Consider the following 10,268-nt stretch of genomic DNA (forward strand, 5'->3'; position numbering starts at 1 on the left):
TGTCGTTGTCATTTTCAATGCGTTTTAGTTGACAGTCTGAGCAGTGGCCCATTGAAACGATATCAATTTTGTTCTTATATTATGAACGGTTTTTTTTTACGCTTCTTCAGATTTAAATACACGTCCTTTGAATCGGGGATCCAAAATGGTGCTTTCAGCATACAAAATGTTTGATTCATAATCTTGAAAGCAAGAATTCATATCAGTTTGTATGCATTCAATGAAGTCGTCATTGGTTGGGTTTGTATCCAATTTAAAATTATCTAATATGCTTGTAATTTTTTTTTTGCAAAAGTCCAGATAATACAATTATCTTTGACAGTCACGTTCTTTTCTGTTGAGATTTCTATAGATATTTGACTAAATGGCTGCAGTACTGGAATCACTCCTTCAATAACGTCCCAATCCTCTGCTTATAACATTAAGTCTATCCGCAGGTTCGATAACGTGGCGAAAGTAGGAGACGCTTACACATTTTGAGTGTTCCATTTCATCGTGTTATAACGTCTTGCTTAATTTTAAGCTCAGGCAATTTCAACAATATTTCCATTTCTCCCAATTTCTTTAATCCAGCTGAGCTACTGTTAAAATATTGAGCTATTTTGTCCTCCAATACTGTCTAGAGCAAAGCACCCGATATGTCGCCACTTGCATAGTTGAATGGCTTTAACAATGTTTGCTGCATTGTCTGATTGACATTTGCTTTTGACGCTACTTTTGTTTTAATGTTCCATTTTAAAATGATGGTCTGCAAAAATCGGCAAGGATTTTCAGAAGTGTGGCTGATTGGGAATGATCGGCAAGCTAAAATAAATGAAATGAGGCTTGTTGATTCTTTGTCGATAAAATGAACGGTGAGGGCCATATAGCTCTCTTTTGTTAATGAGGTCCATCCATTTATGGTCAAACAAACCACTTTTGCTTCTCTAAGCTTCTCAGTTATGATTCCTCTAAGCTCATCTCGAAGTTTTGGAATTAAAGCATTGGTTAAAGTGTTCCTCGTTGGCGGGTAACCAGGGCAGTTCCAAACTTCATAAATCAGCTTTTTGAACTCCGGCTCATCTACCATCTACCAAGCGTGTTGACCTTTGGCCATCACTCGAACCACTTGCTTGTCGAGGCAGTGGAATTTATAATGCGAAACAGGCCTGTGCACAAATGTTGAGATCTTTGGCTGCGCGTTTTGCACAGCAACCACAATGTCGTCATCGTTTTGGCGGGTTACGGGATGAAGTTCCTCTGTATGCATACTCTTCAAATGTCGGGACAAATTGCTTTGAGATTTGCAGCTTAAAATGGACTTGCAAAAATTGCACTTGGCTTACTGGTTTTCCAAATCATTAAAGTGGTTCCAGATGTCACTAAACTTTCATAAACACGACATATTTATACGCTTGCAGAGGGTATTATAATTTTGGTCAAAAGTGTGCAACGCAGTGAAGGAGACATCTCCGACCCTATAAAGTATATATATTCTTGATCAGGATCACCTCCTGAGTTGATATGAGCATGTCCGTCTGTCCGTCTGTCTGTCTGTTTCTACGCGAACTAGTCTCTCAGTTTTAAAGCTATCGTCTTGAAACTTTGCACACACCCTTCTTTCCTTTGCACGCAGTATATAAGTCGGAACGGCCCGGATCGGCCGACTATATCCTATAGCTGCCATATAACTGATTGATCGGAAATGGTATACCTTTGGTTTTTTTGGAGTAAGAGAGTTCAAATTTTACCTAAGAGCTACTTTTGGCATTACGACATGCCAAATTTCATAAGGATCGGCCGACTATATCCTATAGCTGCCATATAACTGAACGATCGGAAATGACCCAACTTTCGTGTTTTTGAAGATAGAAAGCTGGAATTTAATACAGATTCTATTTTTAGTCAGTTGATCCAACCTACCAAATTTCATTAGGATCGGCCGACTATATCCCATAAATGCCATATAACTGAACGATCGGAAATGGTATTTGGTAGAAATATCAACTTTCGTATTTTTGAAGATAAAAGTTTGGGACTTTTTTTTAGATTTTGTATTGTAATAAATTGGATTATATATTCCTATTCCCATAAGGATCGGCCAACTATATCCGATGTTTGCGATATATATCCGGTTTTAACTGCAAGGGTATATAAACTTCGGCTCCGCCCGAAGTTAGCTTTCCTTTCTTGTGATTTTTGAAATTGTTTAGATCGCAAGTTGAGTGCGAAGTCTTACATTCCATGGTCACACCTTAAAGTCCGATGGCTAACGAGAGACTGAATTCGGCCGACTACGGTTGTTAGCAACGTCCACGAGGTGACGAACAGCATTACTTAGCGTGCTCAAGGAGACATTATATGAATATGAAGGATAATGGAACCCGTATATTACTTCAGAGTATGCGTAATGTAAAAGCGTTTTGATAGCGGCCATTTTTCTATTTTCTAAAGCAGTTGGGGGTTAACTCTCATTTTCCATAGCACGCGTGCATAGGGTAGAATTCGGCCGCCGAATATTTTGCAAAACTTAGTCGTTTGTGTAGACGTCGCGCCAACGATCGGGTGGACTCGGTTCGATTTGGGTCTTTTCTTTGATGAGTGAATTTAACAGTTGTATCCATGGTACAATGCAGCCGACGAGACTACCTTGTATAGTGTTACCATGTTTTTTATAGTTTTATAGTTTTTTTTTGTATCATTCATTTTCAGGTCTAGCTCAAGAAAAACTGCTGACGATCCAGCAAGAGCTAAGTCTACCTGAGCATAGGTTAGTGCAAGATATTAGCTATTTATGTTTATATTTTTTAAATATGTTTTAAATAAATTTGTTTATTTTATACAGCTTGTTTTTTTTAAATCGGTCGGATATCTATCGGTATTCGGCCGGATAGTATCATGGCGGCCGGATACCGGATAGTTATCGGATATCCGTTTCATCCCTACAATTTACTCAGAAATTGGGTTGGAAAAAGTTTTCTCCATAGAAAATATAGATAGGGAATTAAACATACACTAATTTTAAACATGTGTGCGTTTTGCCCCCACTGTTCTAAAGTAAACAAGCGCATAATGTAATTTTCATATTTGTTCCAGGTTATTCAGGGTGCGCCCCCCCTGTCTTATCGTCTCGATATGATTATGAGAACAGACCAAAGCTTTCTGGTATGCAATCCAGAACCACTGCATTATCTAAAAGAGAACCATGCAATCAAGTCTATGGTAGTGAGCGGAGAACCAAAGCCGGCCGCGCACACCAGACCTTTCCTGAAAAGTTAAAAAGGAAGCTTACATTCCAAAGCGCATTATCTATAAGAACCCATGCGATAGCAATGTCCTGTCCCCGTGCGCATTGCGAACGGACCGAAGGAGATTAGAAGAGAGAGCGATAAAAGCGCTGTTAAAACGGTGAAGGCACCTTCTTGAGACTAGATGCCGCTATTATAAGTAAAAAATTTAAACAAAATAAAATTTGCCGCGGACTGGTACTTGAGCTTTGTGAATTTTTATTTTGTAATGGATATATTTGAGATCCATATTTGAGATAAATATCCGATTTAAACTGCTATGTTTAATTTTAATAAATAAAAATATATAATATAATAATTTATATAAAAATCTTTCTTTTTATGTATTTTGAATAACTTTCAATGGTTTTCTTTGCTCACAATGCCGCAGCTAGCTATCAGTGTTTGTGACCCATTTATAACCCGACGTCATTACCTGAGCCCAGAAATAATAAAAATAGCTAAAATTTGACATTTATTTAATGGCTTTGGCCTTGACTTTATTATATGGCCTTGGTTATTTACAAATCAATTACCGCTCTCGACGGACACTGCTCCAGATGTTTGTTCCTTTTAGACTTCCGCTCAGCTCCCCTATCGGCGCTTATCCGCCCGTCGCTGTTCCGTGTTGGTCGTCAATAAGGGCACCGGCCAGGCATACGCCGTGTCTTGGTGACTATTCAGGTACCGGCAGCCGGTTCAGGTCATCCAGGTGTTTAAAAGTCATGGTGTTTAGATGTTTGGAAAATCTTTTAATTTATTTGTCAATGTTTATATTGTTCCCTTCAAAGTATTCCCCCTAAGATACAATACACTTATGCCAACGGTTTTTCCAATCCTCAAAGCACTTTCCATAAGCACTTTTCCGTATAGCCTTGAGATCTTCCAGCGATGCGTGCTTTTTTGATTCTTTGATCCATATTTTTCAATAGCAATAAATTGCCGAGCACGCAAAACAACTTGTAACCTTTACACCTCTCACAACCAAACAAAAAAGGGGATTCAATTGAAACTTGGTACAGATGTTAGGGCACAGTGTACCAACATAACAAAGCAAAAAAAAATCGATAATCGAAAATATGTTTCCCGCGAAATTTGTAAAGTCACCTTAAGCCTAGTACTGAGTTGACGAAAATCCGCTGTCGAACGAGTGACAGCTGTCAAACTCCATATAAAAAAAACGGTGTAAAAAAAGGAGGAAGAAGAAATTTTTGCCTCCTAAATTTTGCGGGTACTGTGTTGACGAAAATATTTGTTATCGAATTGAATGGCGTTGCCGGATCAAAAAAAATAAACAGATGATCTCGGGGAGTTGAAAGAACTAATTTTATTTATTTCGAAAGCTAAAACATGGCGGAAAAATTGATGAAAGGAAAAAATAGTCGGCCCGAAAAATTTTCGGCGCGCGAGGATGAATTGCAATTAATTAGTGCGGTCAGGGCGAAGCCCATAATATAGGATTTGACCCGCAAGGGGCATTTTAGTGCCATACAATGATTTGTGATTGATTTTGATTTTGACACAGTTTTCTATTTCTTAATCATTTCGTTAGCGGCGAAAAAAATAAAGAAAACACAAACATCCAATTGATTTGAATTAATTTTTGCTTATTGGTTTTTTGTTTACAAACAACAGCTGTTCAGTATTACCTTTTTTCTTAATTTTTTTGGTCACACTAGCTCGGTAGCTGAATAAAGTGCGATATCGTTATCGGATTTTCAACAGCGGATTTTCGTCAACTCAGTACTAGGCTTTACTTTTTGAACACACCTCGTATATCGCTTAAAGCTCACGTTAATCCTTCTTAATTCTCCTTCTTCTGTTAATCCAGCTTTGCAGCATCACGCCACAGTCCAGGCGTATTCCCAAGTTCTGGACTTTGGGTCATGGCAGCACAAAAGTTATGAAGCAGGTGAAATTATGCGTGTAGATTTTTTGCTGTCAGACTGCGTAAACAACATTAAAAAATATTGTTATTCGTCACGTGCATCGAAAACAATATATATTTTTTTGTCTGTATATTTTGCAGACTCTTTAAAAACTTTTTTCGTCACCCAAAATTGATATCTGACAAATCTGGTACAACGTAGCAGACGCGTTCGTTACAGGAAGGTAAGATTAGATTCAGATAAGATAAGATAAGATTCAGTTAAGACCTCTAAGCGAAAATTTTAAGAAGTTCTTTTGTACGGATTCTATGCGGTCTTGATGTACTGCATATTGGGAACTCCAGACCATTGAACCGTACTCCAGTATCGGACAGACCAAGGAAATAAAAAAACTTTTCGTAAAATAGGGGTCATTCAACAATTTTGACCACCTATAGTGTGGAAATATGGTTGGCAAATTTGAGTTTTAAGTTTAATAGGACATCAAGACCATTAACCTGAGTTAATTTTTCAAAGGAAATCCCATAGAGAAAATACGCAGCCTGGAGAGGGCATGAACGATAAAAAGAGCTTGCATTTTAATCCATTAAGTATTAAATCATTCGCTAAACACGGTTTTTGCAAATGTTCGAGATCGGACAGAAGTTTGGATTGCGCAGTAGCGGATTTGTATTAAAAACAAAGTTGTCTGTATACATAATCATTAGCGAGTCCGTTAAAGGGGGCGAGTTGTTAATAAAAAGAGTAAGCAGTATCGGGAAAAGATGACTTCCTTGAGGGACTCCAGATGTAGCACGGACCAGGCGGAAATGTACATTTTTAAGGAAAACTATTTGGGTTCTTCCGTCTAAGTAGCTGGAAATCCACGTTAAGATTAGATCCACATAGGAAATCCCAAAAGATTCAGTAATCACAACAGGAGTGAGTGAAAGACTGAATCGAATGCTTTACTGAGGACTTTGTAAATAAAATCGGTTTGAAATTCCTTTCGGAAGCCATCTATGACAGGCAGCAGCCGCTCTTTTAGTATTAAGTTTATTTATTAGGCTTAAGTATGTACAAATCGGCTAGTTGATCGCAAGTCGACTGTTTCTCGACCTACCGACTTCAACGGGCTTATCTTTAGAGAATCAATTACCTTCGCAATGTCTAGGTAAGTCCGCCCATTCCGTTTCCGAGATCTTTATCAATGTCTGGGCCGCACTCTCTGTACACTACAATAGTCACTGCAAGCACCATTTCTAGTAAATCTTCTGATCATCCGGTTTTATCTGATTGAAGAATATTAAATATTTTTATAATGTGTAATTATAATTCGGCATTGCTTTTAATTCGGCGACGCTTAATGAAGCAAAGGTGTTGCAAATGAGGAGCTATTTACTTTTCAAACATCTTCGGAATTGCTGACAATTTATTGATGCCTATGTAGTTGGCGCCTTTTAGTTCAGAAGTCTATGTAGAGGTTTGCCCAGTGTTGCCCAGAGTCCTAGCACAGAATTTATGTAGACAGACTTAGAAGTAGACTTGTAGACTTTTAGAAGATAAGACAATAAGTTAGTCTCGGAGAAAAACTGAAAGAAAATAAGATTAGCTGATTGAATGTTGTATGCGTAAGGCTGATCTGTCAGTTTAGGCGGAGAATAAGTTGTTCGAAAAAATTCTGCGAATAGATCGGCAATGGCCTGATCAGAGGTCGCAGATGAATTTTCAAACGTAAGCAGTGGTGGGAAAAATACATGTTTACGCTTAGTGCTTACAAAATTATAAAACTGCTTCGGATCCTGAGTAAATTGTATCCGGCAGCGGTCAATATAATTCCTATAACATTCAGCGTTATGCCCGGTAAAATTCGACCGAGCTAGTAAGTATCTTGAAAAATCAACACTACTGCAGGTTTTTTTTATATTTTAGTAAGAGCCTATATTAGGTTAGTGAGGCACCTTGTATACCAGGGAGGATTTGTTGAAGTGGACGGATATTTCCATGGCACATAGGAGTCAAAAAATGTATTTAAAGTAAAATAAAATTTTTCTAAAGTGACATTAAGATCAGTGCACGCCAGAATATCAGACCAGTCAAATGTATCGATAAGGCTATTAAGTTTGTGAAAATCAGCTTTACGGAAGCAGCGAATCTTATTTGTCAGGCATCTGAGGCATCTGATAGATACCAGGAATGGTTTCGATTGAGACTTCCAGCGTGGGGTGATATGGATCCTCTGGGGTTGAAAGGGGGAAAGCTGTGGAGAGAGCAGTACCATCAGGATCAGATACAAACATAAGTCTTAAAGCCGACCTAGCGAATTTCTAACATGGTTAATTTGACCTAGGGACATGTCAAACATGCCCGCGGTGAAGTCATGGTGAGTGATAAGTGACAAAGATGGTGAGTTATCGACGTTGGACCACTTTAATTCTGGGATATTTAAGTCGCCCACAGCGACGAGCTGGTTACGATCAGTCATAAGATTAAAAACGGATTGAATAGCGGACAAATGCTGCCAATATGTGGGCGGTTCAGACAAAGGCGGTATATATAAACATGTAATGTATAAAGATTTTACGGACAAAATGATTTTAATTCAAATAAACTCTATGTCACCAAACTCTTGTGATTTCACCTCTTCAGGAGCAAGAGTGGAGTCTACCACTCCACTCATTTTATCTTAGAAGGTCTGATAATAAGTTATTCTCGGAGAATGACGGATAAAAAATAAAATTTGCTGATTGAATTTTATATGCGCAAGACTGATCTATCATTTTAGCTCTCCGCCTAAGTTTTACTTTCTTGGAAAAGTGTACGCACTTGGAAAAACTCCGGAGCTAAAGATCTCCGGCTTTAAACAAGTTCCTGTAAAGCAGAGTTCCCCGTCGGCACGGCCCTATCCCGAGGGCATAGGAAATTTCTCTGCCCGAGATCTGCCACACACACACAGTATAAATGTGTGAAACGTCATGCTCAGAGCCTACTTTCTGCTATTCGTTACTAACAATAATGCTTTAAAATCATATCAATGTATTGGGGTGCCGACCACTGCTGTAAAGGCTATAAAATGGGATGCAAAGATAGAGCTATCAGAATATTGTTTAGAGAGTTTGCTACGGTAGCCCTCTCCTATTCTGATACGTACATAAGTGTTAAGGATGAGATTAATTTTTTGAGTTTTTGGACATAGAAATCATTAAAGGTTGGTCAGTGGCTTTATAATGTGGCAGTGTCACACCCACTGGTTGAAAAACTTTTTTCTTTACGGTACTAGGCTGATGTACTTGGACAAAAATTTAAATTGTATAACAAAATTTGCTCATATTTTAGTAACTAACTTCTAAATTTTTTTTGGACTGAAGGATGCTAATTAGTGGAACCAGATAAGCGAAGGAATAAACAAGTCAAAATGTTTCGTTTTAGAAGTGCTGTAAAAATCGTAAATTATAAAGTGCTTAAAAGGAAGGAAAATTCCAGAAGTATGGTAATTTCAAGATGCCATTTTTAAATTTTTCTTTGTAATTTAGGTAAGTAAAGTTTGGTCATATAGCTTTATCTAGCCCTGACCTATACGTTTCGTATATGGTGTCCGGTGCATTATTTTTGTACTATAGGGTATGCTGACCGTGAAGATTTGTTAAGCTGGGAAGCATTATTTTTTGAGCGATTTTCCTAATGCTGAGAAGTGGTGTTAACTCCTTTGAATTGAAGGCCATCCTCAGCTTTCAGTTGGCACCTCATGCCAAGACTTATAACAAAACCCAACAATTTGAGTCAACAATACGGTTGGGAGTGTGATAAAGCTTACGAAGTCGATGACCTGAAGAAGACGAAAATCAAAAAAACTGATCCGTAGCTAGTCAACGGAGGCGATAACATAGAGAAGTATAATCGAATTTACATTTAGTTTTATGTATATCTAGGGGTGGCTGACGCTGCATATTTAAGGTATGATTATTTATGTAAACATTGCTACTGTTTCCCAGTGTTGTAGGGGGGCGTTGCTGCCGCAAAAGATTCCAGAAATGGTGAAAAAAAGAAAGAAGTCGGGGGCGTCGCGGTTGAATTCAAAAACTCATCCAGCTTTATTCGCTGCTTACAAGAGATTAAAACTTAATTAGAAAAATAAGCGGACGATCGACGACGAGCGAGCGAGAGAGCACAAAGGGGCGAGTGCGGATGCGCTCTTCAGCGCGGATCCGCTCTTAAGCTCAGCTGAGCGGCACAACGGCCCTTCACCTAAGCATCCCGCCCCCCCTGCAATCACTCGGGTTGCAACAGATTCCTCGACGTTACGGCTGGTGACAGGCTCCGGACACGACCCATCCAAAAACGGTGCTCTGGGCCACTGGCAGCCTGTCCTGGATCTTCAGGAAGCCCGGCTGCATGATGCGCGGGTACATATCCGCGCCCAGGAAGACGGAGATCGTCGCTGGCAGATGGAACCGCTCATCCGCCTCGCTCAGCTTTCGGGACCTCCAGCCGAACGCTATCATCGGTCTTTGGCACCATGGTGGCCGAACACACTTGTTCTTCCCCAACCCTGGTAGTGGGCAGCCGGGAACACGCCGCTGGCGATGCGTCGATGCAGCTCGAGGGCGTGCACGGGTCGATGAGAGCCCCCGTGTCGAAGATCCGGATCCCGGTGTCTATGTGCACTAGTGCAGTCGGCAGCACGTTGACGCTGTTCCGCAGCAGCGACGATAGGGTGGGCCAGTGACCGCGTCCTGCGGGGGCCCTCGACGAGAGGCCGGGTGCCAGCCGAGACACTTCGTGTCCTGTCTCCCGCGCTGCATGACCGGTGCTCCTCTCGACGTGCCTTGCGCCGAGACCGCAGCTTCTCCACGAGGTGCAGCAGCGTGTGGTGATCCTGACCACACGTCTAACAGCCGTCCCCACGCCGACACGATTCGTCGGAGTGCTCGTGGGCCAGGCAGCTCGAGCAATACCGGTTCACGAGAACCGCCCGGAGCCGCTGAGGTACTCTTCCTTTCATCGCAGCCGAAATTGCAGCTGAAGAGCCTTCAGGTGTTGCCAGCGATTAATGATGGAAGTGGTATCCCCCTTTATCTCGGGCTCAACCGTGGCGAGAAGTGGGCCTACCATAAGGAAGTGCCCGGGTGTAAGA

At 40.5% G+C, this 10,268-nt stretch overlaps 1 long non-coding RNA gene across 2 annotated transcripts; it reads right to left on the reverse strand.

Annotated features, from left to right (window-relative positions):
* Positions 1-5,108: 5,108 nt before the first annotated feature.
* LOC138926121 (uncharacterized) lies at positions 5,109-7,176 on the reverse strand. Of its 2 annotated transcripts, XR_011442486.1 has the most exons (4): positions 6,913-7,176; positions 6,537-6,726; positions 6,294-6,426; positions 5,109-5,212 (listed from the first exon to the last, which is right to left on the reverse strand). It is a non-coding gene; the product is annotated as an uncharacterized lncRNA (long non-coding RNA). The 2 variants fall into 2 exon arrangements; XR_011442485.1 differs by lacking the exon at positions 5,109-5,212 and having other exon boundaries at positions 5,894-6,426; positions 6,913-7,175.
* Positions 7,177-10,268: the final 3,092 nt, after the last annotated feature.

The sequence above is a fragment of the Drosophila bipectinata genome, chromosome 2R (assembly GCF_030179905.1).
Source record: "Drosophila bipectinata strain 14024-0381.07 chromosome 2R, DbipHiC1v2, whole genome shotgun sequence".
NCBI classification, from domain to species: Eukaryota; Metazoa; Arthropoda; class Insecta; order Diptera; family Drosophilidae; genus Drosophila; species Drosophila bipectinata.